The sequence below is a fragment of the Sciurus carolinensis genome, chromosome 7 (assembly GCF_902686445.1).
Source record: "Sciurus carolinensis chromosome 7, mSciCar1.2, whole genome shotgun sequence".
Taxonomy (NCBI): Eukaryota; Metazoa; Chordata; class Mammalia; order Rodentia; family Sciuridae; genus Sciurus; species Sciurus carolinensis.
The window spans coordinates 151,785,491-151,794,202 of NC_062219.1; positions in this window are offsets into that span (position 1 = coordinate 151,785,491).

The following is an 8,712-nucleotide window of genomic DNA, read 5'->3' on the forward strand; positions in this document are numbered from 1 at the left end:
GGGTCCCCTCACCATTGTCACCAGATTCAATATGTAATCTACTGAGAAGACAAATAAGTGTCCCCTCCCAACCTCTTCCTTGTGGTCTTTCTATGCCCCCTTTCCCTCTTGTCTCTCACTCCTGGGCTCTGATGAAAAATTGTTGACTATAGCTTCGGAAGTTTAGATCTGAGAACTATTTCAGTTCTAGCAAATAAAACCTGTTGATGTCTTTAAAACGAATCTCAGTCCTGATCCTTTGGTTTCTGAAGAATTGGTTCTTAGTGATGATGATGATGATGATGATGATTTTTATTATTATTGGTACTGGGAACTAAACCCGGGGGTACTTTACCAACAAGCTACATCCCCAGTGCTTTGTATTTTTTATTTTGAGACAGAGCCTCACTAAGTGGCTGAGGCTGGCCTCAAACGTGCAACCAACCCTCCTGCCTCAGCCTCCCGAGTTACTGGGATTGCAGGTGTCACTGCACTCGACAAAGAGGGGTTCCTAAGTGCTCCTTGTTTTCTGTATATCCGTGTTGAAAGCAATTGCATGCAGGGAGATTTTAGAATGTCCCTGAGAAACCTTTGTCATCCTAAGGTCTCCACCTCTCACTCCAGCTGCAACAGGCACTGTGGCTGATTGGAATGATGGACACAATGTATTTAAGATGTTTGGGTGATGACAAATTGCGATGCTAACCGAGTTACTGGTAGTTGCTATGTCTGTAGACTATTTAGCATCTTTTGGTGACTTTGTGCAAATATCCGGGGATGTTTAAGTGGTGTTACTTGCGGTCACATGTTGGGGTCCCAGGTTCTGTACTTGCCAACACTGCATGCTCAGAAGCTCGGCACGTCCTGGAGCTCCAACATGCTGGTCCATCACTAACCAGTAGAAAGGCAACTGAACACCACCTGTTTTTCATCCTTGTAAAAACTACTGCTTGAACCAGGCACAGTGGCACACACCTTAAACCCAGTGGCTTGGAAGACTGAGGCAGGGGGATCACGAGTTCAAAGTCAGCCTCAGCAACTTAGCAAGGCCCTAAGCAACTTAGTGAGATCCTGTCTCTAAATAAAATATAAAAAAGGGGGAATATGGCTCAGTGGTTCATCCCCAGTACCAAAAAATAAAGGAAAATACTGTTTGGCTCCAAGGTATCTAAGGCAGATGGTTCGTTGTTCAACTACTGCTATTGCAATAGTATTCATACTAGAAGTTACTATCATTGAATGTCTAGTATGTGTCCTGAAGAATGGTCCCACTCAGTTTTTATAGCAATTCACCAAGGTTGGTACTTGTGCTCAGATTTTCCATTGAATGAGTCTTTGGTTCAGAGATGCTAAGTGACTTTTCCCACATTCCACAGAATACCCAGAATTCAAACAAATTTTTCTGGTCTAAGCTCTTTGTCCTGAATTGTATATTTATAAGGCACTAGCCATGAATCCAGAAGTTAATAAAATAGCCATTTTAGTATTAATAACAAGTCACACAATAACTAATATTCAGTTTCTAAAGCAAGTCAAGGGGTACTCTATTTTTTTACACCTAATGTCTTTATTTAATACAACTACCCAATTAGGTGGCAACTATCATCTCTGCTTCATTGCTGAGGGAGTTGAGGTTGAGAATGTTAAGGAATTTTCCCCAAGGTCATATAACTGGCAAATGACAAAGCCAAGATCAGAGGCAGGTCTGTCTCATTCTGAATTATTGGTGCTTTGTTTCATTGTATTTTATTATTTCCCACTGGAAAAAAATCCCATCAAATAAAATGGAAGTACTTATTATCTTCTACCATTTTGAAGTGAACATTTAGAAGTTTGTAAGGTAAAGAACACATTAACAAACATTGCTTGTGGGTGTGTGAAAGATCATTTGAATGTGTGACAATTGTTTTGTCTCTAAATGACTTGGCAAAATGATGAGGACAGTGGCACATTCAGTATTTCTCAGGATTTGTGTGACTCTAGGGAGTTTGGGTATGGATCCGTGCACTGGCCACAGGCAGGCATGTGATTTCCGTAAGGTTTTCATGGAGGCACATTTTCTGAAGTGATCCAATAACCCGAAAGATAGAAAACGAAATTGCCACTGTTTGAGTTGCTCTCTCTGTGTTGTTTCTTTCTTCGTCTTGTGTTTCAAATACCAGGAATAGAAAACACTGTTTATGTGGACGAGGCAGACAATCTGCCCTCTCGGTGGCCATGACATGGTGGAACAGTGACCCCACGAATAGCAAATCTGAAGAATGCTGCACCAAGCTTCCAAACACAACAGCAGCCCACAAAGAAGCGGGGCGTGGAAACAGGCCTGTGTCAGCAGCCCTCTCCTCCGGGCGGTGGGCCCCACTGCTGTGTTGTAGTGGCCAAGAGATACTTTTGTGGACTCAAAAGGAAGTAGTTTAAACGCCCAGTGACGCCTACGCTGTTTTCGCTTCTCCTCTGAACAAGATGCGCCTGGGTGAGAAGGCTGCAGATGGCTGGTTAGTCACCTTCCCGAGGACAGGGCGCCCTCCACTTCTGCCGAAGCTGTCCTCGCCAGTGGAACGTGTTCACGGATGTGGCGCGATCACGTCCAAGCGTCCACGGCAGCGCTCGCTTACACGTTGTCAGGCGTGGTGCACACACACCACGCTCGCCGGGCTCCTTTCTGTGAGGCTTTTATGTTGTAAATATGTGACATTTCGCACACCCGTCACCTGCACGAAGCACAAAGGTGCCGTGGGGGCTGCAGATTTTGTGGCTTTCTTCGACCGGGACTTAGCTGTCACCCACTGCGCAAATCCTCGTCGGAGGAGGAGGCTCTTCTTTGGGGTTCAAGCTTCCAACTTGTCTCTGCCCCAAATGCAGCAGGCGCTCAGGTGGCCGGGCATCTTCTGCTCACCTCGCCGTCAGTGCTCTTGATGAAGGGAAACCTCCACACGCTCCTGGGGCTCCATCCCCGTGCGAGAACGAACTGCCGCCTCTTGGGAGCTTGGCCAGCGTTCAGCGTCAGTCCCACCCGGTGTTCGCGTCCCCTCTGCTGGCTCTATCATATTCTAACTTCCTAGCGAAAGAAAGCGTGTTTCGTTGATATTTCTTCTGCCTTGCAAGGCGCGCCAACAGAAGCTACGCGGCGGATGCTTTCCAAACCCTCCAAGGTTCCTCATTGGACACGCCTGGTATCCCGGTGCTGGGGTGACGGTCCCCTGTGACGTTGACCACGTTCTGACTCTGGGAGCTGGGAAACCGGCCTGTGGGCTAGTGACAGCATTGGCTGAGGTGCGGCCTGGCTCCCAGGTAGGTAGAGGGGCGGGCTGGCTCCTGCCTCTTTCAGACGGGCCACATGTGGACCATTCTGCCAAGCATGTACAGCAATAAAGGTCGAGAATGCCAAGCAGAACTCACACCTGTTCGTCCCCCTGCTTCTTGTGGTCTAGATGTGTGGCTTACTGTAGAGACTGACTGTGCTGAGAATTCCAGAGGACACCCAGAGAGCAAGGTCCCCGGTGGCTGCAGGCAGTCAGAGAGGGGTCCACGCTGCCTCAGGCAGCCCGCGGTGAAATGGGCAGGGCTCTGGCCTGAGGACCTGTGGAGAACAATGTCACCCATTTCACTCTCCTGCTGTGTGGTCAGCGCCCAAACTAGGGGTCATTTGGTTTTGCCATTTGGAGGGGCAGATCCTCTGCCTGACTTCCTTCCTTTCTTCCTCCTGTCGCAGTTTTCCCTGGATCGCTCAAGCAGAATCAAACCGGGCTCCAGCTCCATCTCCACAAGACCCTTCCTTTCCCTGAATAGCGTCTGTTCTGTGCTCCTATAATTAGCTTTTTATTGATTTTTATCAACTAACAGGTCATATGTTCCACGAGGGCAGGAACTATGATCATTTTGCTTATCCCAAGACTCTAGCAAAGTGCCTTGTTCCTATTACACACCCAGTAAATGCTAGTTGATAGAGGCATGTACGCAGGGGACAAACCCGGTGCTCCTCCATTCCTGCCCCACCTTTCAGAGGAAGTTTGGGGAGTTTTGTCATCACTAGTGAAACACGGTAAGTAGAGCCTGAGGGAATTTTTAGAATGCATGTATGCCATTTATTCAAAAAGGTTTTTTGTTATTATATATGTGCTCATCTCACAAAAATAATAGACCTAAGCAATCCTGAAGCTCAATGAGGATCAATCAGATTACACAAGTTGCCATCTGAATCTAAGCGAGAACAAGTGCATTAAACACAGCCTCTGTCTCTCCGGAAGTCATTTTTCTCTTGACGAATTTGATGCCTCCTTTTCAGCTTACTTCCCTGTGGGAGGCAGCTCGGTGGTATTGGCTCTGGATCTGCCCAAACTTAGATTTGAATCCTGGCTCCTCCGTTGTAGAGCTGTGTGATCTCAGATCCCCTCCACCAAAAGTTGTGATAATGACTTTCATGTGGCAGTTTTGTTGTGAGAAGAAAATGAGCTCATATAAGTTAAAATGTCAAGCGCAGAACCTGGCTCAAAAGCAGGCACTAAATCTACAATCATTCGCGTCCTTCATTGTAATCCAGAGAACCTCACCATGCAAAATGCTTGGAGCCCAGTGCATCACCTTTATTTAGGAAAGCCCTGGAGGCCTTTACCAGATGCAAGCAGCTCTCGGTGATAATTCTATATTTAGGCTGCCTGAACACAGGGAGACAGTGAAATTCCATTCTTCCATTTGCCCGATATTGCCGTTCAATAGCTTCTTTGAATTCCCTCGCTGGCAGCTGAGTTATTTTATACAGACATATCCAATTTTAAATACTCCTCTTTCTGGCAGGACTCGTCCCTCCTGTGGCCAGTTTTATTGCTCTTGTTATTTCCCTAGAATCCACTCTCGGATTTCCAGTGGGTATTTCTTCAATGCATCTCCTTGAGTCCTCTGTATTCCTGGCTTCCCTTTCCACTGTGCAAATGGCAACTGCATTGCTCTTGTTATCTGGCCTTTCCTCCAATGCACCTATCTCTTCACACATAATCTTAATGAGCTGCCCGCCTCGATTACTGAAAGGCACTCCAGTGTCACAGGGACTGGCCACGCTTTCCAGATGCCTTCTCAGGTTGCAGGTCCTCCTGTGATTTACCAAATGTCACTTCATTTTGCTTTTCCATTTTTCCTTTTTCTGCACCTTGGCCAAGTCTTCATCACTGTCATTATCCACCTCTCCTGGTGATCTACTTAACACTTCATTAAAAAACGTGTTCAGCCTGGCACCTTCCTCCCGCCCTTCGCTTGTCAGCAAGCCCCGCCTGTCCCTCTCGCTCCCATTCTTCATGAGTCCACCCCTCCGTGCAGCCTCCACACCTGCCTCCAGGGGCAGAGTCGGTGCTTCATGACCACCAGCCTCTCTTCCTCTCTCCCCACTTTCTCTCCTACCTTTTACCCTTGGATGTTGAACCACAGCACTGATGTAATTCAGTGACTACTTCGATGATTGTACCTGAAAAAGTCTCAAAACAAAATGAAGCTGGGCGTGGTGGAGCACACCTGTAATCCCAGCAGCTCAGGAGGATGAGGCACGAGGATCACAGGTTCAAAGCCAGCCTCAGCAATCTAGTGAGGCCATAAGCACCTTAGGAAGATCCTGTCCCAAAATAAAAAATACAAAGAGCTGGGGATGTGGCTCAGTAGCTGAGCACCCCTAAATTCAATCCCAGGTACAAAAACAAAACAAAACAAAAACAAAAATAGGAAAAGAAAAAGATGCTTTTCATCATGAGTCTAGTTTCTTTTTAAAAAAAATATACTGAATAATAATTATTATTGTTGTTTTTATTATTATTATTTTGTACCGTGATTGAACCCAGGGTTCTCAACCACTAACCACATACCAGCACTTTTTATTTTTTATTTTGAGACAGGGTCTAGCTAAGTTTCTGAGGCCTTCACTAAGTTGCTGAGGTTGAACTTGAACCTGCAATACTCCTGTCTCAGCCTCCCTGGCTGCTAGGATCACAGGGGTGCCCCACCATGCCTGACCATGTACTGTATTATTATTACTGTATAATAACTGTCCTTTCACATTTCTTGGCTTATTAGGGGGTGAGAACTGGAGGAGAAGCCATTTTGGTTATGAGAAGGAGGTGTGTCTCCATGGTACCAGGGTTGGTCAGGAACCCTGGACACAGCAGTCCACCCTCCTGAGGCCTGTGTTTCATGGGAGAGACACAAAGAGGCAAGGACTAAGCTGGATCATTTCAGAATGTGATCAGAGAGTGACAGAGGGTGGCTATGTGAGGAATATGTATTTTCAATTCTGTTAAAATCAAACTTTGCATGTTAGAGGACTCAAGAAGTGGATTTCAAATGCAATCATTTTAATAGAACAAAATATTTCTGTAGTACTATAAGCCTTGGCACTGTTGCCCACACCTGTGATTTCTGATCTTAGTAATGCACAGTGAATGGTCCCAGAGACCTGGTACCAGTCGGCAAGGCTGTGTGCACAGCACAGTGCCACCCCTGGAGAGCTTGCTGTGTCGGATGCTCTCCTGGGGCTGGAGGTAGGTTGGTGAAGGGTATAAAAGTCTCTGGATTTTTGGTGCTTCCATTTTAACAGCTTCAAAAAGGCAATTAAGAATAAAAACAACAACAACAACAAGAAATCTGTTTAGTGTCTTAGATAATTCTGAATGCTGCAGGGAGGGACACAGCAAGGTAAGGAGGGCTGGAGAACCCAGGTCCGGGTTGTACCATTTGGGATCAGGGAGTGGGGCAGCAGCCAAGGGTGCCTCCTGCTCCCGCCTCAATACGTCACATCAGAATGTCATGGAACCGGGCTCCTCATAGAGAGCACCCAAGCCAACATGATTATTAGAATGTAAGTAGTTGACAAACTCAACTACTCTATTATTGAATATATTAGTAGTGCACACCTCACTGCAGAAAGAAACACGCAGATCTTAGAATACTGGAAATGAAAATTGTTGTTTGTTATGCTTTATTTGCCAATTTATCATATGTGTCCTTGTGATGGCTTTGGAACCGTGGTATAGACCAAGATTTTTGGTGCTGTTAATCACCAAGGACTCTGGTTCCCTGCTCTGCTCCCGAAGCCTGATAAAATTCATCAAATATGAGATGACTCTTGAGGTCTTCCTCTCTGCTGGTAACTGCAACATTCCAGCTACATTGGGGCAGTTATAGATGGAAATAAGTCCCTATCACTTTATTTTATTTAGCACTATGCGTGCATTCCCCCCCTCCCCAAAAGAAAATATTTACAGTTTAATGGCCCCAGGACCCCCAGGCTTGCTTTTCTGTAGCTCTGCGATACCTACTGGTGCACTTCATAAGGGATCTTCATCGTGAATCCAGCTCATTTAATGAGGTCCCAGTGCAAGTAGAGGCTGGCACACCCAGCACCAAGGTGCCTGAGCACTGGGGTCGTTAGTCCTGGGAGACAGGCGTGGTAGGGCGGTGATCACCAGAGCTGCTGAGGGAGAGCTCAGGAGGCCCCTTGCTACTGCAGGCCTCCCACTGAGGTTGGCAGAGTGGGACACTTGCCTGGTCCCTCACAACCAGCTCTCCATCCACCAATGCCACGGGTGCGAGCTGGGTGGCTCACTGGAGCATGCTCAGGGAGGGAAGCGTGTGGGCAAACGGGACATTCTGGATGCAAACTTCCATTTTATAATATCTAGGTTGGATTTTTGCTCAGATTATGTAGGGATACTTTTAGATTAAATTTTGTATCATTTTTGAATCATCTTAACACTTTGAAACCCTGTTCCTCTTTTATTTTTTTTTCCTCCTTTTCTGAATTGTTACTTCATGGCTGGCATAATAGACACAAATCAAATGTTTCCAGGATCCTATATTCTATCCAGCCTTCCAAGGAGAGGCTTTGTGAAATCTTGGGTCTTTGTAAAATATAATCTAAAATGCACTCTTTTAGATGAATGATATGAACCTGGTTTGGAAGATGTTAGACAATGCAAAGAGGTGAATGTAGAATAAATTAATAAGCTCCTTTTTGCAACACAGAGAAAACACACACTTATGCTGTTTCCACTTGGTTGGCATTCCTAACAATGGCTCACCTGTTAGCAGAAATTACCATTAGGCCTGAATGTCAGAGCCTTGATAAAAAACACCTTCAGGTTCCTGGGAGAGGTGGAACAAGGAGCAAACATATGTCTGAGCTGTTGGGCCACATCAATTAACGGGGTGGCTGAGTATCTGCGCCCCTTCCTCCTAGTCGCTATGGCTACCCAGAGCCACGAGCACCAGCCATGCTCGGTCACGCTGGCATAAATGTCTGAATGAGATGCAGATGTATGTAATTCAGCACAGGTATTCTGAAATACTTATGACATGAAATTAAAAAGAAAAAAAATGATGAAAATGGTATTTCACACCCTAAGCATTCAGTGTGGAAAGCAAAAACAAAAACCAAAAAATAAAACACATTCTACTTTGTCTTGAGTCGTCCCCAATCTCTTCAGGAAAACAACACCTATCTCAGCTCCCAGAACCGAATATCAAACCATGAAAGAGAACGGACCTCTGGCCTTTGATTGAGGTCACCCCATGAACTTGTTAAAGAGAGCCCCTCGAGGCTGAATATAAAGAGTAATGAAGGGATGCAGTGACCCCAGGAGCTGAACACCAGAGTCATGGCATGCTGGGCCTGTTGTCGTCACCCAGGGTCAAAGAAGCTTCACGTTGGTGAGTCTCTGTTTCTGAGTTCCTAGGACAGGGAGAGATGCCCCATAT